The sequence below is a fragment of the Dendropsophus ebraccatus genome, chromosome 10, assembly GCF_027789765.1.
Source record: "Dendropsophus ebraccatus isolate aDenEbr1 chromosome 10, aDenEbr1.pat, whole genome shotgun sequence".
Lineage (NCBI taxonomy): Eukaryota > Metazoa > Chordata > Amphibia > Anura > Hylidae > Dendropsophus > Dendropsophus ebraccatus.
The window spans coordinates 83,466,917-83,490,074 of record NC_091463.1 but is presented as its reverse complement, the minus strand read 5'-3'; the positions used below and the strand labels follow the sequence as shown (position 1 = coordinate 83,490,074).

Below are 23,158 nucleotides of genomic sequence, written 5' to 3'. Positions count from 1 at the left end.
TGAGTGTTTCAAGGTGGGAAAAAGTTATTTATAAAGTATTAAAAAAAGTTATTAAAAAGTATAATAAGGAAAATTTATATAGTGCTGGGGGGTATGGTGAAGCGAAAAACAAAAAGCTCTATTAATTTACCCTTTCACCACACTAGACCATATACTAGAATGACTGGAGAAGGTAATGCATTTCCCCCCTAGAGGCATCCATATAATTATTATTAATGCCATGCTTATTTTCCATTAGAAACCATCGTCTATTCCCTAGTGGATAAGATCTTTCATCTGACCTTGTTACATATTATATCGCCACGTAAAATCTACTTTCTCAATTTAACAGCAGAAACAATTAACCGCTTCAATTTCTACAAAGTCGTTTTCGAGTTGCGCAGTTTAGCAAAGTGAATGTATGAAAGTGTAACGTCCAGGCGACATCAATGACATTCTGGAGCCTTATAAATGGCCGTGCAGATAGCAAAGAACGGAGGAAAGTGATGACTTGACTTTTTCAAACTCATATATCCTGTCTGCCAAAACTTGCTGTTCCATTAATCATAAGAAATATCCTGATTAAATTCTCGCTAGAGATGAAAGACGTGTAAGGAGTTCATTTGTTTAATGCAGTAAACGTCTAATAATTCACTATGCTCGGGATAGGTATAAAACGAGATTTTCAGGCCTGTGTAGGGATTCTGTGATGGTCAAACAATGTGGACTTATTCTTAGGGCGCATTTACCCAGACAGATTTATCTGACAGATTATTGAAGCCAAAGCCATAAAGGTCATAAAGAAAAGACTGAGATTTCTCCTCTTTTCAAATCCATTCCTTGCTTTGGCTTCAAAAATCTGTCAGATAAATCTCTCTGTGCAAACGCACCATTGTGTTGGTGTTTGGTTTGTGGGATCCAACACCTATGACCCCAACCTATTGGTAGAGTACAATATCCATGGTGCTACTGAGATGGTGACAGCCCTTTGTTTTGAATATAGTACAGGAGTCTTACATAGTTTATAAAAAAAAAAATTTAACTTTTTTTTCCCCCAGAACCAATACTGCTGTTGTTTACAGGTTCCCTCTCCATTCAAGTAAATGAGGCTCAACAACAATACCAGACTAAATGAGAGGTTCTGTTTCTGCACTTTTAAAGGTGATAATTCATCTAGATTTTGTTTTTACTTAGTATTTTTATTCTATTTTTTTTTTAAATGCATTGTAATTCATTTACTCATCTTCACTGAGATTTTTTTTTTTTTTTACAGCAAGCTCTATAGGCATAGGCACAATGGCGTGGAGCAGGCCCAATTCATTTGTATGGGAGAGGTGTCTAGGCATGCTCTGTGATATGCCCAGATAGGGAGGGAGAGGCTGAGTGAATGTCAGTGGATTCTTTGTTTCTTGTCATCTTTCACAGGATTTAAACAAAAGATCATTTCCTGATTACCCCCTTTAAAGGGGTATTCTGAAACAAAACACTTCACCCTTTTTCTGATAAAATGGGTAAAACTGTAAAACCTATATAAAAATACTCGTCTGTATTCCAACTCTCTTCCTCACTATCCTATGTCTGTCTGTAAGACAACTACCTGCATTGGGAGCCTCCCTCCTTTGTTCTACAATAGGACACACATATTGTTAAGCCCCGCCCCTTCTCTAAGCCACACCTCCTTAGCCATTAACCAGCTTAAAATAGAACAAAGAACAAATCAACAAAAACAATAGGACAAATCAGCAGGAGCTTAAAGGGGTATTCTCATATGGGCTTGTTGTCCCCCTATCACTGTTCAGATCCCAAGAATAAAAAAAACGGGTACGCAATTGCCTGACAGAGAATGGAGTAATGGCTGGCTCTTTGGGGCCGCCGAACGCCTAAGAGGGCTGAACTTTTAATAAGCCCACATGAGAATACCTCTTTAACCCTTATGTTCTTGGCACAGGAGTTCTACAAATCTGTTTTTTTGAAGAGCATATAAAAATTCTACAGACAAACAAAAACAAAAATGAGAACAACTTTATTTCTTATTTACTTTTAAAGGGCAACTCCAGCTAATGTTTTTAAATTTCATATCAACTGGTATCAGAAAGTGCCAGAAATGTGTTATTTATATAAAAAAAAAATCTTCCAGTACTTATCAGCTGCTGTATGTCGTAGACAAAGACACAGATATGAAGCACATACATCAGCTGCTAAGTACTGGAAGACTTGAGATTTTTTTTTAATAGTAGTTCATTACAAATCTCTAGCACTTTCTGACACCAGTTGATTTGAAAGATTTTTTTTTTTTTTGCAAAGTTTGGTGCTTGATGTGACCTGGTGCGGCATGCAATCAATTTGGATTGATGGTGCGTAAAATCCCAACTGGATCACAATGTGGTTTGCACGCCCCACAGACCTGGTGTGATCGTCTTCCGGTTGCAAATAGATTACACACCACACCGGGTCCAGTCTTTGTGATGGGCACTTTAAGGATTTTATTCTCATTTTAAGAAGCTCAGCCTGAACAATGGGGATCAAAGTAAAAAAAAAAAATTGAAATGAAAAAATTTGAGTACCCCGTGTCAGAGAAAAAGTGATCAGCAAATTAGGACGGTAAATGCTGATGCTGTAATATAATGGTAAAGACAGCCCAATTTTCCACATATCACTTAGTAAGCAAAATCTTGCTTTTTTAATGTTTCCTCAGAATAGATTCTCTAATATGCATAATTGAGTAGCTGACAAAATGTAATGTTTAACTCCCATGACATATCATTGGCCTAGATTGTTAAACATGTTCACGACTGATATTGACATATGGTGTTTTAATTTTCCAGAACTAAACAGCTCCAGCAGCTTCTGGCACCTGTTGCGTCTCTTCTTTTTAATCCGGTAGGAAATCTTAATATACAAACAGGGGAATAAATAATTTCTCAATGTTAGTGCTGTAAGACATCCAAAGTTTGTTTGCAGAAATATTGTGGTGACACATATAAACCATCGCGGTAAATAAAGTTGTTTCCATGGAAATGTCTTATGGGTGAGGGTCAAGCCCCTGGGGCAGGAAGATAGGGCATCCTCTTTGCCGATTTCTAATCCCTATGGTCTTCAGAGATTTCAGTGGTGAAAGGGTCGTTCTTGCTGATGGACACCTCTAATTAAAGGACCTTTTAGATGGGTAGTCCCATGCCCATGCACCCATCTATGGATTGGCAAATAGTTGATGTAGATGCATCCAGCACTTGGTCTTTTTTCAATTTTCCATACATATTCATAAAATCTTGTAGCAGTCATAGAGTAACAGATTGCAACAGTCGCGTTTCGGTAGAGATGATCGAACATCGGGAATTTTCAGGTTTGATTGAACTCGAAACCTTCTCGAGCCTTCGTCTTTGGATTCCCAATGCCTTCCCATTCCATGGGGAAGGTGGAGAGTAGAGATGATCGAACATCGGGAATTTTCAGGTTTGATTGAACTCAAAACCTTCTCGAGCCTTCGTCTTTGGATTCCCAATGCCTTCCCGTTCCATGGGGAAGGTGGAGAGTAGAGATGATCGAACATCAGGAATTTTCAGGTTTGATCTAACTCGAAACCTTCTGGAGCCTTCGTCATTTGATTCCCAATGCCTTCCTGTTCCATGGGGAAGGTGGAGAGTCTCCACCTTCCCCACGGAACGGAAAAGCATCGGGAATCAAATGACGAAGGTTCGAGAAGGTTTCGAGCTAGATCAAACCTTTCCTGATGTTCGATCATCTCTACTCTCCACCTTCCCCATGGAACGGGAAGGCATTGGGAATCAAATGACAAAGGTTTGAGACGGCTTTGATCAAAGCTGAAAATTCACGATGTTCATCTCTAGTTTTGGGTTCAAAGTCCCTTAGTGCATGCATGATGCAAAGTGATTAAGGCTATGTTCACACTACGTAAGTTTCCGGCCGTAGCGCGTTCCGTGAATAAGCGGCCGGAGACTTATGTAGTTTGCGTATAATGGAAAGTATACGAAGTACGGCTGCACAGTTCACACTACGTACGAACTTACGCCCGGATCGTACGTGGCGGCGTAAAAAATTAACCAGACCATTGTTTGCGGACGGAAATGTCGTAACGTACGCCCGTAGCGTTACATGCGGTCCCGTACTTTGTGGTTATTTCTTCATTTTTGCAGCTTTTTGTGTCGATCAAAAAGGTTCTGTGGGGTGTCCGGGGCTAGGCGAAGCTTTCCAAGTAAAAGACCGCTGTCAGATCGCTACGTAGGGCGCTCGGGAAGCGTAAGCAGACTTCGGGCGTAAGTTCGCGGTCCGTACGTAGCCGGCAGCAAGTAGCGTAAATCTCCGGCCGGAGTTTACCGCGTATATGTCTGGCCGCGAAAATATGCGGCCGGACATATACGCAGTGTGAACATAGCCTAAAAGTAGAGATGAGCGAACCGGGCTGAGTTTCGAGTTCGCATGAACATAAACCATCAGCATTTGAATTCCGTTGTTTTCCTGTTCAGTGGGGAAGGTGGAGCCAGCTCGGGTTCCGCCTGTAAAACGCGGATAAAGCCTATGACCTAGACTGTATTCCTGTTTTCGAGGTGGGACTTGGGCTGTCTCCACCTTTCTATGGAACGGGTTTCTAATGCCAATGGTCACATTTGTACGGTCTCATAAACATCAGTAGTAGGCAGTATTAACAATGTCTTATTTTGCAATTATCGCGGCAGGTATCCAGTAGAGATGAGCGAAGTTCGGGTTCGTTTGAACCTGAACTATCGGCTTCTGATTCCCGCTGTCTGCAGCCTCCGTGAACAGGGTGGATAACGCCTAAGGATCGCCTGGAAAACTAGGATACAGCCTATGCCAATGTCTGTATCCCAGTTTTCCAGGTGGTCCGTAAGGCTGTATCCACCCTGGTCACAGAGGCTGCAGCATCCGTTTTCAGCATCCGTTTAACGGATCCGGTTTTTTTAACGGTCAAAAAAGTAGTGTCAACAGTACTTTATTGTGCGTCAAAAAAACGCATCCGTTTTTTTTTAATAATGGAAGTCAATGGAAAAACGGATCAAAAACAGATGCACACAAATGCATCCGTTTTTTGCAATCCCTTTTTTGAAAAAAACTGATCTGTTAAACGGATGCTGAAAACGCAGCGTGAACCTAGCCTAAGGTAGGTTTTTCCTAGTAGTTGCATTTTAGTGGCTTATCTATTGTAGACTACTGGAAACCTGCCATAATAATTATAAAATTAGACATTGTCAGTACTGCCTGCTACTGATGTGTATGAGAACGGGCATTAGTGTGTGACAATAAGCTTTAGCTTCACACAACGTTTTTTTCAGCTCCGTTTATTTTGAGTCTAAAATAACGGACGTTATTTAGCTGTCTGGCCTTCCCTAAGTGCAATGACAGCTGTTGGTACATTATTCTAGTTTGGGTTACTAATTGGCCTTTGGGTGCAGCTTAATTAAAAAGTCCATTGAATTGAATAGTAAAAACGAAGAAAGAACGGTGACAAAAGAAAAACTGTGTGCAAACAACTAATAAAAAACGTCCGCTGTTTGCAAAAGGCGTCCGAAAATAATTGTCATGATCATTATTTTGACATCTGCGGCAATAACGTCCGTTATTCAATACATTGTGTGCATTGGACGTCCGTCTTCCTATTGACTGCAATGTATTGCAGTCAGTTAAATTGCGGCAATAAATTTAAAAATGCAAAAGCAGCCGCCTTTTCTCTATAGCCAATAAGCTTTAGTATATCTGCACGCACAATACTCAACAATAGTATTATTTATACATTTATAACTGGGATATTATTTGATGCGCTGGATGTAGCACATATATATATATAGGTATATACTGTATGTGCAGACTTTATTTTAGTGTTGGTGTTGATTCTCTTGACTACACAAGGGATCTTATTTTTTTATTAAAAGACTAAAATACTTACCAGCTAAGTCATATGTCCATAAAAGGTAAATTAAACAAATCGGGAACAAACTGTCAGGAATGTGCAGTAGCCTGGTGTGAACTGGGCCTGTTTTAATTCTTTTGTGACACACCTGCTTGCTTCTCAGCTTCCTGAGCTCTGCAAGACCTGATCACTGCAGCTGAGCAAGTCTTTTGATTGACATATTGCTCAGGATTCTTCAGGATCAGGGCGCCGGTCTAATGGGGAAAGTGCTGGTCCAATGGGGAAAACTGAGCCAGTCCTTCTCTGCTGGCTATTAAGGTTCATACCCTGATCCCAGCTCCCCCTGTCTATTCCTGCGGTCCCCGTTCCTAATTCCTCTGCTTGCTCGACTTGTTACCTGACCTCCCGGCTCACCTTTGACTATCCGATTGTTTTCTGATTTTGTACTGCCTTGCCCGTTTAGTTCTGGCTTGTTGACTTCCCTTTATTGTGTTTGTCTGTCTGTTTTGTTCGGTGTTACACTTATACAGTATAGGGAATGTCTTCATGGTTGTCCGCGGCTGCCTAGGGCCGATTCAGGCAAGTAGGTAGGGACAGTGGGTGGGTTCAGACTCAGGGCCCACTGTATTGTCTTGTACCTACCTCCCCTGTCCTGACACAAACTTTACCCAATCCGGGATCACATTCTCTTTTTCTAATACCAATTAGTGGTTAACATCCTGGCTAAGATTTATTCCCTGCAGTTGGTGAGCGTTTAGAACAAATATCTACAAAAAATGGAATTACAGCAAACGATTATCGAACAATTAGCGAACGATTAATGATAATTTAAGGTTCAGATCTAAATCAACGATCCACAAACGATTTTTCGATCGTTGCCTGCAATTACACAGAACAATTATCTTTTAAATTCGAACGATATAATGATTTTTCGCAGGATAATCGTCCCGTGTAATAGGGCCCTAAGTAATATGGAATACAGATACAGGGATCTCATACACCCTACACTTAGGGTACTATTACACGGAACGATAATTGGCCAAATAGGCCCTATCCGGTAATAAACACAATGATCAACCAATGACAACGATAATCGACTGATCATTGATATAGGTTTGGACCTATAATTGTTGGCCACTGACCGCGGACTGCTATAATAGCGGTGCGCGGCCGGCGGCTGACGATATGCAAAGTAAATACATTACCTATCAATGGTCCAGGGCTCCTCCTGCCCTCTGCTTCCCCCGGGTCCCGTTCGCTGCAGCTTCAGAGCGGCCTGTCTTAGCTGACAGGCCGCGCAGCCAATCACTGGCCGGGACCGCCGCAGCCAGTGATTGGCTGAGTGGCCTGTCAGTTAAGACAGGGCGCTCTGAAGCTGCAGCACGCGGGACCCAGGGAAAAGTGGACCGCAAGAGGAGCCCTGGACCATGGATAGGTAATGTATGCCAGTTTAGCAAGGGCTGCAAGGACATCAGTAACAATGTCCATGCAGCCCTTGTTAAAAGATTATCGGGCCGTGTAAAAGGCCCAGTAAACGAGCGCCGATCTAGCAGATTGACGCTCGGTTACAGTTATTATCGGGCCCCCATCGGCCTGTGTAATAAAACCTTTACTGACAGGTCATTGAGTCAGAATAGCTGGAGAATTTTTTGTTTTTCTATATACCTAGATTCTTCTAACCTGCTGCTAGTTCCCCTTTAAATCTAATCTGCTTATTATTTCTCACCCTCCCACACCTAATGAACAGACATTAGAAGATAAAACACCTGACACCTTGAAGCTTGCGCTCTCGGTTGTGTCTTTGAAATTCAGTGACAAATGGTAAAGAACATCCGATTTATAATCCGGTAAATATTTGCCATCAATAACTGCTGTATAGATGACATATCGGAAATTATGAAAGGCGCCTCATTTATTATACTCTAGATGTAATTGGTTGTTTTTTTTATTTGTTTTTTTTTATTTTGACAACATTTATTATTGTTGACATCTATTAATGGTGATGTATGAGCGCCGGCGATATGGACGCACCGCACACCATATGTCATATAGTAAACTTTATCTGATTAAGAAATTGTGTGTCAATCTATCAACTTGTCAATTGCCGATCATTGAACTCTAACGTTGGTTTATAACTGCTGTTTCGCTTATGCCAGCTACTTTTAAACAAACTTTTTTAAAGATGGTCTTGGTGCGTCTAGTGATATTGGGAGCCCCCTTTTTATGGACACCCCCCCCCCTATACTTTCTATTATATTTTTGTTGCCTGAATCACCCACGTCAATGTATATTAGATTTTCAAAGCAAAGAAAATATACATAAGGGTGGTATTACACAGAACAATTATCGTTAGAAAAACCGTTAAATTGTTTGGATTTGAACGGTAATCTTTTAGTGTAATAGCAGGCAACGATTAAACGTCCAACGAGAAATTGTTGGACGTTTAAAAGAATTTGGACCTATTTTTATTGTTAATCGGTCGCAAATCTTTTGCATGTAATAAGACGTTGTCTGGTCATTCGCAGTACTGGCGGACGCAGTGGCGACAACAGGACGAACGTAATAAAGTTCATAAGTAACGATCATCATTCCGTGTAATTGGGTAAACCATGTCAGGTCGTTCGTAATAGCGGTCATTTGAGTTTGTTTATTGTTAATCGTTGATCGTCAAAAAATCGCTTTGTGTAATAGTACCCTTATGCTCTATTGAGACTGGGGCAGATTTATTAATAGTGTCTAGTAGTAAGACTGTGTAAACCTAGACTAAACCGAGACTCTTTAATGAGGCTCCATGGGCTCTTCTTTTGCACATTCATGTTTCCCAGAGGGCAATGCACCAAGGTTTTCACTGCATTGGGAGCTTTTATTAGCAGCTGGCAGTGTTATCCTTTGGCTGATCTCCCTGAGATCAGTGATCTGTTTCTCTTATGGCTCTACTAGGCATTGCTCCCACCTAGCCAGAATCCTGCTCCACACTGATGAGGGGCAACACCCCAAAACAGCTGTCAGTGTAATAACAAGGAAAAAACAAAGGCCAGGTATCCATCCACAGACTTATAGGGTCACTTAATATGGTGGTTTCCCTACAGGAGCCACCCCTTGGCCGGGTCCTTCCCGGAGAGATATCTGGCTAGTTGTAACGCCTGGAGTAGTGGATCCACTGGACCGTCACCAGCGATGGCACTAACCTCACCAGGGAGCGGAGTCTAAGGGGCCGCTGGTTTTCACCAGAGCCCGCCGCAAGGCGGGATGGACTTGCTGCGGCAGGCGACCCCCAGGTCGCTACCCCTGGCTTGGTTGCTAGTGACGGCAGGCGAGGCGTGGCAGGAGCAGTAGGCAGGAGATGGTGCTGGCCGAGGTCTGTAGGCGTAACCGCAGGTGACAGGCTGAACACAGGAGCAATGAAGTGACAGGGGAGCAGGAACCAGGAACAAGGACTAGGGACCAGGTAGCGGATAGGAATCAGGAACAGGGACTAGGGACCAGGTAGCGGATAGGAATCAGGAACAACAGGGAGCTGGGCCAAACGCTATGGGAAGCATGTAGAGGCTCCAACACCTGTAGTGGGGCAGGGCTGGAATATATAGGGAGTGATAGGTGCAACTAACCAATTAGGAGCGCACTGCTCCTTTAAATCTGAGACAGCCGGCGCGCGCGCGCCCGAGGAGGCGGGGACGCGCGCGCCGGCCGGCACAGTGAGAGACAGGAGCGGAGGAGAGGTGAGGCGCCCCCAGGGGCCGAACTAGCAGCAGCGCCGGGTCCCTGCACAAGGACCCCGGCGGCTGCATGGGGCAGGAGGAGGTCGCGGCGGCGGCCCGGAACACGGGAAGCCGCCGCGTCCGTGACACTAGTCCTGTGTTTCGAGACTCTTTAATGAGGCTCCACTGGATCGGATACTAGATCGAAAACAAATCTTTCGAGTAGTGCAATACATGATCGAATAGCTACTCAATCGAGTATTGCTCACTCATCTCTTGTTAAAAGCATATGCCATACAGTGTCATCCACAGGATCCCATTGCATTCCCATTCCTGCTCTGTGGGGGAGTTCCATAGACTTGCATTAGGAGTCCGTCTAGGTCATGTGATCGCACTGAGCATGTACTTCTCCCGACTTGTTGTCTTGATTGGTTGTGGTCTAAAGACTAAAAACTTTCTTAGCTAAGCAAATATGAATCCCAATTTCTGATCTTAACAGGCCACCCTAGCCACGGGTTGACTTAAAATGTTTCTCGTTTAAGGCCTTAATAACATTAAAGGGGTACTTCAGCAAAAAAAAACTGGTAGTTTTACAGATTTGTAATTTTCTCCTATTAAAAAATATCAAGTCTTCCAGTACTTATCAGCTGCTGTATGTCCTGCATGAAGTGGTGTATTCTTTCTAGTCTGACACAGTGCTCTCTACTCCATGTTAGGAACTGTCCAGAGCAGTAGCAAATCCCCATAGAAAACGTCTCCTGCTCTGGACAGTTCCTGACATGAAGTAGAGAGCACTGTGTCCGACTAGAAAGAATACACCACTTCATGCAGGACATACAGCAGCTGATAAGTATGAGAAGACTTGAGATTTTCAAGTAGAAGTTTATTACCAATTTATATAACTTTCTAAAAGAATTTGATTTAAGCTGGAGTACCCCCTGAAGGTAGGGCAAACAGCATTATTAGGGAAAGGTAGGGAAAAAGCATTATTAGTAACCATTATTTGGTGGTGATTACCCTAGGTCTCCAGTAGGAGGCGACATGCAGTTATCTATTGTTAGTCTTTCCCATTAGATTCCGTCTATACTGTAGTTTTAATGATTGCTGCTAGACTTTTAATGCATATTGATTTTCAATAGCCGCACTACATTACTTGACAAGGGCTACCAGATAAACCATTATATACATGTAAATAGACATGTATTCAATAACATGAAGCTCTCTGTACTTTAACCCTTAGTTTCCTGTTAAAAAGTCTGAGAGTTAATATAATTAATTGAGGTTGTTACATGATTTCACCTTACAGGTAGAGCAGAGTACAGTGCAGTTTAAAGGGGTTATCCAGCGCTACAAAAACATGGCCACTTTCTTCCAAAGACGGCCTCACTCTTGTCTCCAGCTTGGACGGGGGTTTGCTGCTCAGTTCCATTGAAGTGAATGGAGCTCAATTGCAAACCGCACCTGAACTGGAGACAAGAGTCGTGTTGTCTCTGAAAGAAAGTGGCCATGTTTTTGTAGCACTGTATAACCCCTTTAAAGGGGATTATCTAGGGTTAGAAATATAATTAAAAAAAAAGGGCAAATACTAAACATGCAAAAAAAAAACCTGGAAATAACGGTAGTGGTAGACCAGCTCAGTCAGTTATAAGACTAAGTTTTATTAGATATACAAAAAGCATACAACAGCGGTACACTATTACATTTAAGTATAGGAAGGTATCTGTGTTAGACCAGGTTGGTCTAGGTAAGGTTGGGGGTAGTAGTAGGTACTAGTTTGCCCTACCTTACTAAGTAGGAGCCGCTAGAGTCAGGCATCCCCTACAACTAGCGGAGCTTACCCTGCACTAGGTCCGTGCTGTTAGTCGGGTAGTTCCACTAGTGGGATTTGTGAAGTCGTGTAGGTGTGGCCCTTCAGAGATAGGAAGTAGATTTTGGATGGGAAAAAGAAAGAAAGAATAGTTGTATTTTTTGCCACTGGGGTTCCGACGCGTTTCTCCTCCTTGTCTCAGGCAGTTGTAGTGACGACATGGAGGTTCATCAGGGACGGTGGGGACTTCTTAAGTGCAGGTGGGCACTGGTGCATAGAGGATAGTCTCTAAAATATTAGTGTCAGGTTGTCCGGTCGATAGGTTGGTGTGGGACAACTGTATGGATCCTTGTAGATGAAGGACAAAGTTACCTATTGTCCTGTGGGATTAGAGATGCAGGTGGTACGGTGGCATGTTATTATATTAAATGCCTTTCCAAGCCTGGGTACAGGTATAGCCCAGCGTGTCCTTGTTGGGATATTTTGTCTTTTATTTTTGTATTTTATATGAGTATATTTCCCCCGGACGTACAGGATAGGTATCTGGGTGCACGGGTGATGCCGCGCTCTGCAGGGAAGAGGTCTCAGGCTCTGTGTTGGTGCAGGGTTCCGGTCTCCTAGGACGCCAGGTATGCGTCTGGATATCTAATAAAACTTAGTCTTATAACTGACTGAGCTGGTCTACCACTACCGTTATTTCCAGTTTCTTTAGTGGTGGTGGTATAGTGTGGGCAGGTGTGTCTAGTGGTGGTGGTGTTACAACGTGGGCAGGTGTGTCTAGTGGTGGTGGTGTTACAGTGTGGGCAGGTGTGTCTAGTGGTGGTGGTGTTACAGTGTGCGCAGGTGTGTCTAGTGGTGGTGGTGTTACAGTGTGGGCAGGTGTGTCTAGTGGTGGTGGTGTTACAGTGTGGACAGGTGTGTCTAGTGGTGGTGGTGTTACAGTGTGGACAGGTGTGTCTAGTGGTGGTAGTGTTACAGTGTGGGCAGGTGTGTCTAGTGGTGGTGGCGTTACAGTGTGGGCAGGTGTGTATAGTGGTGGTGGTGTTACAGTGTGGGCAGGTGTGTCTAGTGGTGGTGGTGTTACAGTGTGGGCAAGTGTGTCTAGTGGTGGTGGTGTACCAGTGTGGGCAGGTGGGTCTAGTGGTGGTGGTGTACCAGTGTTGGCAGGTGTGTCTAGTGGTGGGGGTGTTACAGTGTGGGCAGGTGTGTCTAGTGGTGGTGGTGTACCAGTGTGGGCAGGTGGGTCTAGTGGTGGTGGTGTTACAGTGTGGGCAGGTGTGTCTAGGGGTGGTGGTGTACCAGTGTGGACAGGTGGGTCTAGTGGTGGTGGTGTACCAGTGTGGGCAGGTGTGTCTAGTGGTGGTGGTGTACCAGTGTGGGCAGGTGGGTCTAGTGGTGGGGGTGTTACATTGTGGGCAGGTGGGTCTAGTAGTGGTGGTACAGTGTGGGCAGGTGGGTCTAGTGGTGGTGGTGTACCAGTGTGGGCAGGTGGGTCTAGTGGTGGTGGTGTTACAGTGTGGGCAGGTGGGTCTAGGGGTGGTGGTGTACCAGTGTGGACAGGTGGGTCTAGTGGTCGTGGTGTTACAGTGTGGGCAGGTGTGTCTAGGGGTGGTGGTGTACCAGTGTGGGCAGGTGGGTCTAGTGGTGGTGGTGTACCAGTGTGGGCAGGTGGGTCTAGTGGTGGTGGTGTTACAGTGTGGGCAGGTGTGTCTAGTGGTGGTGGTGTACCAGTGTGGGCAGGTGGGTCTAGTGGTGAGGGTGTTACCTTGTGGGCAGGTGTGTCTAGTGGTGGTGGTGTACCAGTGTGGGCAGGTGTGTCTATTGGTGGTGGTGTTACAGTGTGGGCAGGTGTGTCTAGTGGTGGTGGCGTTACAGTGTGGGCAGGTGTGTCTAGTGGTGGTGGTGTTACAGTGTGGGCAGGTGTGTCTAGTGGTGGGGGTGTTACAGTGTGGGCAGATGTGTCTAGTGGTGGTGGTGTACCAGTGTGGGCAGGTGGGTCTAGTGGCAGGGGCGTTGCTAGGGTCCTAAAACATCCGGGGCCCGGGCCCTCTGAGTGCCGTCATAAGCGCTTAGCGAAGGAGCCCGATGCAGAAGCTAGTAACCCCAATGACTGCTCAATTAGTCCTGCTCTATTGCCTCCACTCTTAATAACTGTGGCTAAGCAGGCACAGACAGCTCCTTCACAGCTCCCCCTGTACACACAGCCTCTGGGAGGTCTGCCCTAGCTCCTATCCTCTAGGCCAGTGTTTCCCAACCTTTTCTACCTCGGGGAACTCCTACCAGATAACGTTCTACAAAATGCAAAAACCTCATTCAGTGACTCACAGGTGACGTCTTCTTTGATCTGAGTTGTTCTCTTTCCCTTTTCCTCTCCATCCGGCCCAAACCACCATGATGATTTCTTTCAGTTGCAATTCATCTCTTCAGAACCTGCCAGACAAACATCTCAGGCTCTGCACTTTTCCTTCAATTTCCTTCCCTTTTCCCCTCCTATAGGCTCCCATACAGTAGTTATTCCACTACCTGGTGTCAGTGAGTAGGTAGGTAAGTATGTTGCCCCCTGTAGGTAGGATACTCTGCTGTGCCCCCAAATAGTAATAATGTCCAGTGTTGTGCCCTATAGTAACAATGCCTCCTGCTGTATTACCCCACATTGTAAAATGTCCCCCTGCTGTGTACCCTTATATAGTAATAATGCCCTCTGCTGTGCCCTATATAGTTATTATGCCCCCTGCTGTACCCTCCATATAGTAATAATGCACCCTCTGCTGTGCCTCCTATGTAGTAATAATGCCTCCTGCTGTACCCTCCATATAGTAATACCCCCTCTGCTGTGCCTCCTATATAGTAATAATGCGCCTGCTGTACATACCATAGTAATAAAGTTCCCATCCTGCCTGCAATTAACCCGACTGCCATCCCCAAACACACTACCCCACCTGACCCCTTCCACCCACACACACTACCCCACCTCACCTTCTCCACCCACACACACTACCCCACCCGGCCCCCTCTTTTCCCCATGCTTCTCCCCCCCCCCCCCCGCTTCTCTCCCCTATGCTTCTCTCCCCAATACTTCTCCCCCCTGCTTTTCTCCCCCATACTTCTTCCCCTTGCTTCTCTCCCCATACTTCTCACCCCTGCTTCTCTCCCCCATACATCTCTTCCCCTTGCTTCTCTTCCCTGCTTCTATCCCCCATACTTCTCCCCTGTGCTTCTCTCCCCTGCTTTTCCCCCCATAATTCTCCCCCCTGCTTCTCTCCTCTGCTTCTCTCCCCCATACTTCTCCCCCCACTTCTCTCTCCCATGCTTCTCCCCCCATATTTCTCCCCCATACTTCTTCCCTGCTTCTCTCCCCCCTGCTTTTCCTCCCATGCTTCTCTACCCTGCTTCTCTCCCCCATGCTTTTCTCCCCCATATGCTTCTCTCCCCCATGCTTCTCTCCCCCATGCTTCTCTCCCCCCATGCTTCTCTCCCCCATATGCTTCTCTCCACCATATGCTTCTCTCCCCCATATGCTTCTCTCCCCCATGCTTTTCTCCCCCATATGCTTCTTTCCCCCCATGCTTCTCTCCCCCCATGCTTCTCTCCCCCATATTTTTCTCCCCCCTTGCTTCTCTTCCCCCATATGCTTCTCTCCACCATGCTTTTCTTCCCCCTTGCTTCTCTCCCCCATATGCTTTTCTCCCCCATATGCTTCTCTACACCATGCTTTTCTTCCCCCTTGCTTCTCTTCCCCCATGCTTTTCTCCCCCCATGCTTCTCTCCCCCATATGCTTCTCTCCCCCATGCTTTTCTCCCACATATGCTTCTCTCCCCCATGCTTTTCTCCCCCATATGCTTCTCTCCCCCATGCTTTTCTCCCACATATGCTTCTCTCCACCATGCTTCTCTCCCCCATATGCTTTTCTCCCCCATATGCTTCTCTACACCATGCTTTTCTTCCCCCTTGCTTCTCTTCCCCCATGCTTTTCTCCCCCCATGCTTTTCTCCCCCCATGCTTCTCTCCACCATGCTTTTCTTCCCCCTTGCTTCTCTTCCCCCATGCTTCTCTCCCCCATATGCTTTTCTCCCCCATATGCTTCTCTACACCACGCTTTTCTCCCCCCTTGCTCCTCTCCCCCAGATACTTCTCTCCCCCGTGGTCCTCTCCCCCATACCTCTCTTCCCCCATGCTTCTCTCCCCCATGCCTCCTCACCTCCACAGTCACCTCCACCTCACCTCACCTCCACCGAGTTTCACCTACTGGCCGCTCGTAGCGGCCGCCGGATGTGCTGCGCTGCGGCGGGCCGTGGTGTACGCATCCAATCAGCGCGTGCGCCACGGCCCGCCGCAGCGGCCCCGCACTTCCGGTCTCCGCTGGATTGGAGCAGCATGCACGGCGGGCGCTACGGGTGGGCAGTAGATAAGATGAGCAGCTGGCGAGGCGGGCAGCAGCCGCGATCTGCGAGCCAGATGCGGCCATCAAAAGAGCCGCATCTGGCTCGCAAGAGCGGGGCTGAAGAAATCCGGGGCAGCAGGCATTTTATTCGGGGCATGAGCCCCGAATAAAACTGCCTAGCGACGCCACTGTCTAGTGGTGAGGGTGTTACCTTGTGGGCAGGTGTGTCTAGTGGTGGTAGTGTTACAGTGTGGGCAGGTGTGTCTAGTGGTGGGGGTGTTACCTTGTGGGCAGGTGGGTCTAGTGGTAGTGGTGTTACAGTGTGGGCAGGTGTGTCTAGTGGTGGTGGTGTTACAGTGTGGGCAGGTGTGTCTAAAACTTGTTCTCACTTTATCATTATGGGATATGGGCGCAGAACGATGGGGGAAACAATATAACACAATGTGAAAAAAGTTCCTGAACACTTTTCGAATGCATTGTAGACCAATTAAAGGGGATTGGTCTGGGGTCTGCAGTTAATTAAATGGCCTGGAGTCTAAATATTGGTGTCTGGTCTGGATTAAATGGGTTTTCCAGACAAACACAATACCCCACATTTATTTCTCTTTATAAACAACTCTTTCAGCTCTACTACATCCATATAATCTTTGCTATAGACTTCTCCAGTATACAGTGTGAGCTTTTCCAGTATACGGTGTGAGCTTCTCCAGTATACAGTGTGAGCTTTTCCAGTATACGGTGTGAGCTTCTCCAGTATACGGTGTGAGCTTCTCCAGTATACGGTGTGAGCTTCTCCAGTATACGGTGTGAGCTTCTCCAGTATACGGTGTGAGCTTCTCCAGTATACAGTGTGAGCTTCTCCAGTATACGGTGTGAGCTTCTCCAGTATACAGTGTGAGCTTCTCCAGTATACAGTGTGAGCTTCTCCAGTATACGGTGTGAGCTTCTCCAGTATACGGTGTGAGCTTCTCCAGTATACGGTGTGAGCTTCTCCAGTATACAGTGTGAGCTTCTCCAGTATACAGTGTGAGCTTCTCCAGTATAAGGTGTGAGCTTCTCCAGTATACAGTGTGAGCTTCTCCAGTATACGGTGTGAGCTTCTCCAGTATACGGTGTGAGCTTCTCCAGTATACAGTGTGAGCTTCTCCAGTATACGGTGTGAGCTTCTCCAGTATACGGTGTGAGATTCTCCAGTATACGGTGTGAGCTTCTCCAGTATACAATTTGAGCTTCTCCAGTATACAGTGTGAGCTTTTCCAGTATACGGTGTGAGCTTCTCCAGTATAAGGTGTGAGCTTCTCCAGTATACAGTGTGAGCTTCTCCAGTATACAGTGTGAGCTTCTCCAGTATACGGTGTTAGCTTCTCCAGTATACGGTGTGAGCTTCTCCAGTATACGGTGTGAGCTTCTCCAGTATACGGTGTGAGCTTCTCCAGTATACGGTGTGAGCTTCTCCAGTATACAGTGTGAGCTTCTCCAGTATACAATTTGAGCTTCTCCAGTATACGGAGTGAGCTTCTCCAGTATACGGTGTGAGCTTCTCCAGTATACTGTGTGAGCTTCTCCAGTATACAGTGTGAGCTTCTCCAGTATACAGTGTGAGCTTCTCCAGTATACGGTGTGAGCTTCTCCAGTATACGGTGTGAGCTTCTCCAGTATACAGTGTGAGCTTCTCTAGTATACGGTGTGATCTCTGTGTAACCAGGAGGCGCCCCTGATGCAGCAGATCCTGATTACACTGATAAATATCTTCAGAGCCAAGTAACAGTGACCTCTGAGAAACTCTGCTCTCTGCTGCCTTATGTCGCCTTCAAGACTCATGGTTGTATTTTATTGCAATAAGACCTTCTATCTATTCTCTCTACTATCTATCTATTGTAGGGATCTTCCCGGGGGATGGTGTGTTTGGACACAGTTCACATCAGGCTTGGACTTATAAAAGATCAACTTGGCGTTTATTTGCAGCATAAACAGTCCAATAAACAGAAATACAGCAACACCGTGCTTTTAAGAACAAAACAAACAAAAAGGTCTTGCCCGTCTAGGCACTTACTAACAGGTTTCTTCACCTATCTAACACTTGAAAACAGGACGTCTTTCACCTGAATACCGCAAGGTGTGTATTAGCTCCAGCAGAGGCTATGTTCACAGGTTGCTCCCAAACAGACACCCAGGCTGTTCACTCCTGGCTGAGAGCAACCATCTGCACACTGTGTGAGCTTTTACCTTCTCAGGCTGATTAGGGTCAGAGCTCACCTGATCCCAACACCTGACCTGGATCGGGGGGAAGGGAATGGCAAGTCCCACTACCCAAAACCTACCTGCCATTCCATGTAAGTCCAGGCCCGGCAACAGTAAATAATAGCTCAGCAGCATAACACTGCTGAGCACAGATGCCTCCCGGACTTACTATCTCACACTAAGCAGTAACCTAGGTGAGATGTACATCCCCTCGAACACTTCTCCCGTGACATGTCCACTCTATCTATCTATCTATCTATCTATCTATCTATCTATCTATCTATCTATCTATCTATCTATCTATCTATCTATCTATTCTACCTACTGTATCTGTCTATCATCTATCTATCTATCTATCTATCTATCTATCTATCTATCTATCTATCTATCTATCTATCTATCTATCTATCTCCTATCTATCTATTATCTATCTCCTATCTATCTATCTATCTATCTATCTATCTCCTATCTATCTATCTATCTATCTATCTATCTATCTATCTATCTATCTATCTATTCTACCTACTGTATCTGTCTATCATCTATCTATCTATCTATCTATCTGTCATCTATCTATCTATCTCTCTATCTATCTCCTATCTATCTATTATCTATCTCCTATCTATCTATCTATCTATCTATCTATCTATCTATCTATCTATTGCGTCTTACTGCATCTCCAGTGCAAAGTAGTTCGAATTTCACCCACATCCTCCCATAGCAATGAGCGGCTGAGCAGATGGATTTCTTCTCTCTGAATCCGCTATTTTATACCTTACTAGGCATAAAGGAATGATTATATTTTGGGTTGTACGTAGACGACTGACTCACACAGTCCCAGGAGGTGACTTCAAAACAAAAGCTGTACAATTCATTAAGCTAGTAAATTCTGCAGAAAACCATCAAATCTGTTATGTTGCGAACTAGAAAGATTGTATTCCAGCTGGGATAAGGACTGGTGGAAAGGCCGCAGTAAATACAGTACAGTGACTTTATATTTCTCAGCTGTACCTTTAGACAGTATACATGAATCAATGGGATAATATAATAGCTGTGTTTGTTGTGTATGGAACTTTAAAACCCCTACATAGACATATATTAAATCATATAGCTTTTATGACTACAATTGTCACTACACAGATCCTAAGAGATCCTGTACTGTTATTCTATTCAGTTTAATGCATACATGTATGCAGGATACTCCTCAGCGGCCCCTAGTGGTGACTGCGGGCAACTAATTTCTTATCTTATAGTTCTGATTGGTGAAGGTCAAGGCACCGAGACCCTTTGGATACTGAAAAGAATGGGCAGAGCTCTGTTGAAGTTAGTTTATGCAAAATGTAAAGGAATCACAGCTCCAATGAAGTTTTAATTAAAAAAAAAATTCTAAAAATCTTTATTTCCAAAGCATTTAAAAATATTCGGATAGCAATAAAAACAACACGCCAATGCGTTTCAGGGTCAAGCCCCATATTCATGCCCAGTTAGTTTGCATTTGGCTACACATAGTATATACAGATATTCAGAGGAGGTCAATAGAATGAGCAGAGAAGACATCGCCTGGCCAAATGAGCTCGAATCCTGCTGCACCATAAGGCCATGTTCACACAACGTATGCGGTACCGGCGGGGATGATCTGTGCAGAGACCGGCCGTTCCGTGACCCGGCCAGGTCACGGAACGGCCGGTCTTTTACATAGTGTGAACATAGCCTCAAATATTAAGTCTTTCCTGATATGGTTTATGCCTTACACCCTCCACCGTTTTTGTAGCCCGTCTTTGGACCTGTTCTATTTTATTTTATCGACCCTGCGCTCACAGCCAAACCTGGAACAATCACAGTTTCTGTACTAAAAGATGAAATTACATCATAAACAGCATAAGGTTATGTTCACACACCGTCAAAAAGACAAAATTAATGGCAGATAACAATGTTTTTTTAAAAACCGTAAATGGCCCTCATTTTGATGGTGTGTGAACATAGCCTCAAAGTATAAAACATAGGTAAAATAGGGCATTCGTTAGATGACGACCAACCCCAAGCCCCTTTTATACCATGTCAACCCCCTTGTCCCTGTACAGTAACCCCCTTGCTAACACCTTAGAACTATTCAAATAGAATACAATGTACTGTAGCTTTAGGCTATGTTCACACTACGTATATGTCCGGCCGTCGTTCGTACGCGGCCGGACATGAGCGGCTGAAACTACAGCCGTGGGAAAAATAGACATGCGGACGGATTGCGAACATGCGGACGAACTGCGAACATACGCCAGTAGTACAGTTATGCTTCCTAGCTTGTTTCGAAGCGATCTGAAACAGGTCATTTACTAGGAAATCTTTGCCCAGCCTAATAAACCAAACAGAACATTTTTAATCTAAAAATCAAGTTCAATTTGGCTGAAATAAGTACTCCGTACGGGACCGCATTGAAATCCACGGCCGAGAGTTGGAACAGTTCCGGCCACAAACAATGGTCTTTTCACGGCACCGTATACGATCCAGCCGTAGGCTCATACGTAGTGTGCACTGTGCGGCTGGAAATCGTATACTTCCAAGCATACGCATCAACCTCAAAACTACGGGCGTATAATTGCGGTTCGCACTACGGCCGGAAATATACGTAGTGTGAACATAGTCTTAAGCTGTATGTAAATTAATGAACTTTTTTTTTCACTTTGATGGAAACTTAACCAAACTCTCTTGTCTCATTGTACGACTTTAAGTCGCCATTAATGTCCTTGCATCTGTTCCTGAGATGTAACTCATATAACGCTGTCCTAGATTCCATATAAAAATGAATTCTTATAAACTTAAACTCTGCAGATCAGTCATTTGTTCCTACACGGGAGCTGCATAATGTATACGGGAAGCTTATAAATAAATGATAATAGTCTATCAAGGAGAAGTCCGTTTATATCTCTGAACGGGGACTAAACAGCCTTGGAACAATTACAGCCCAAAGATATTTCCACTAGTTTGGCTGCTTCAAGAGAAAAAAATCAGATCAGAAAAAAAAAAAAAAATAAATAAAAATTTCTATGTAAAACTGGATAAATATGGATTTGCACTGTTACAATTCCCTATAAAGACCATAGATTTGCTGGAAAGTAAAACTTCTCGGATTTGCCATTCAGCACTTGTTGTTTTATGTGATGCAAGCGCACATGCTTTGCCTTATTAATTCCTTAGGCCATATGCATAAACTACTTATAGGTGTCACTGTGGGACATTAACTCCGCTGATGGAATATAATGATGCAGATTGCCGCACGCTGAATGGTTTATTCTTTTAATTTTATCAGTTTAGTAGGAGACTTGGGATGTAAAAATAGCATTACGCTAATTGGAGACTTGATAAAGTAGCATCAGATCCACAATAATACAAGCACCTCGGGGAAATAACTATTCATTGTTCAAAAAAAAAAAAAAAAAAAATTATATATATATATATATATATATATATATATATATATATATATATATGTGTGTGTGTGTGTATAGTGGTGCCTTGGATTACAAGCAAAATTTCTTACGGGACCGTGCTTGTAATCCAAATCCACTCTTAAACCAAAACAAATTTTTCCATAAGAAATCACTGAAATGCAGATAATTGGTTCCACGGCCCCCAAAAAATTATTTAATAAAAAATAAAAAAAATCTGAATAACATGTAGAACAGATTAAATAAACAATGAGAAACAGCTAAATATGTCATATTATAAGTTACTGTACAGTATAGCAGCAGTGTGTATACCTGAGTGTGAGTACAAGCACATTATAGCAGCAGTGTGTATAGCTGAGTGTGAGTACAAGCACATTATAGCAGCAGTGTGTATAGTTGAGTGTAAGTGCAGGCACATTATAGCAGGAATGGAGAGGATGGGAAACACAAGGGCTGACAGAGACGGCAGGGAGCATGAAGTAGGAAAGAAGTGGCCCTATTACATCAACAGATTATCTGACAGATTTTTGTAAGCCAAAGCCAGGAGTGGATTTGAAAAGACAAAGAATCTCAGTCTTTCCATTGTTACCTGTTCTCTGTTTATAGTCCATTCCTGGCCTTAGCTCAAAAAAATCTGTCAGATAACCTGTTGGTGTAATAGGACCCAAGGGAGACTTCCTGGGTCAGGCAACAGAGATGTAGACCACCTATGCAGACCATGCCCTTCCCCCGCTCCCCCTCCCACTCAAGTACAATTTTGAAAAACTGTGAGCTCCTCTTGCAAAACGCTCTTAAAGTAAGTTACTCCTAAACCAAGGTACCTATTAGAGATAAGCGAACCTGGAGCATGCTCGAGTCGATCCGAACCCGAACTTTCGGCATTTGATTAGCGGTGGCTGCTGAAGTTGGATAAAGCCCTAAGGCTATGTGGAAATCATGGATATAGTCATTGGCTGTATCCATGTTTTAATAATAAATAATAATAAATTTATTTGTATAGCGCCAACAGATTCCGCAGCGCTTTTTTTTTTTTTTCTATGCATACATGGCTGTATCCATGTTTTCCAGACAACCTTAGAGCTTTATCCCAGTTCAGCAGCCCCAGCTAATCAAATATCGAACGTTCGGGTTTGGATAGACTCAAACCCGGTTTGCTCATCTCTAGTACCTATATAATATATATATATATATATATATATATATATATATATATATATATATATATATGTAGCAACAAGATAGTCCTAGTCAATGACACTCACAGAGTTAACGGTGAAAAAAGTTCAGTGATTTATTGAATCTTCATAACACAGCACTCCAAAACAAGACACGACGTTTCGGTAACCTCACGCTACCATTTTCAAGTATACTGTATATATATATAATATTTCTATTTGAAAACTAAAAATAAACAATGTAAAGAAAAATCTATTTTTCATCTAACATGTAAATCCATTGATCCCAGTGTCTGCCATGAGCAAATTGGGACCACCCAAGGATCACCCAAGTTACCCCATTTTAAGACATCATAGATGTATGGACTATGCTTGTGGATACAAGACAATCCAGCAATGAGTTTTCATGATCTACACACCTACTCCTTATTCTGCATTAGAAAGCCAAGTAAAGAAATGTGATTAGTAGCGATGAAGGAGGAGAACATAGGGGGAGATTTATTAAACTGGTGTAAAGTAGAACTGGCTCAGTTGCCCCTAGCAACCAAT

At 44.2% G+C, this 23,158-nt stretch overlaps 1 protein-coding gene and 1 long non-coding RNA gene across 3 annotated transcripts in view; one reads left to right on the top strand and one right to left on the bottom strand.

The window, feature by feature from the left end:
• LOC138765645 (5-hydroxytryptamine receptor 2A-like) overlaps positions 1-23,158 on the bottom strand; it is a 396,926-nt gene that overhangs the window by 43,844 nt on the left and 329,924 nt on the right. The gene's annotated exons all lie outside the window — the stretch shown is intronic.
• LOC138766225 (uncharacterized) overlaps positions 2,802-23,158 on the top strand; it is a 59,360-nt gene continuing 39,003 nt past the window's right edge. Inside the window, exon 1 of the long non-coding RNA XR_011358705.1 lies at positions 2,802-2,859. This is a non-coding gene — a long non-coding RNA (uncharacterized lncRNA). The remainder of the gene's footprint in view (positions 2,860-23,158) is intronic.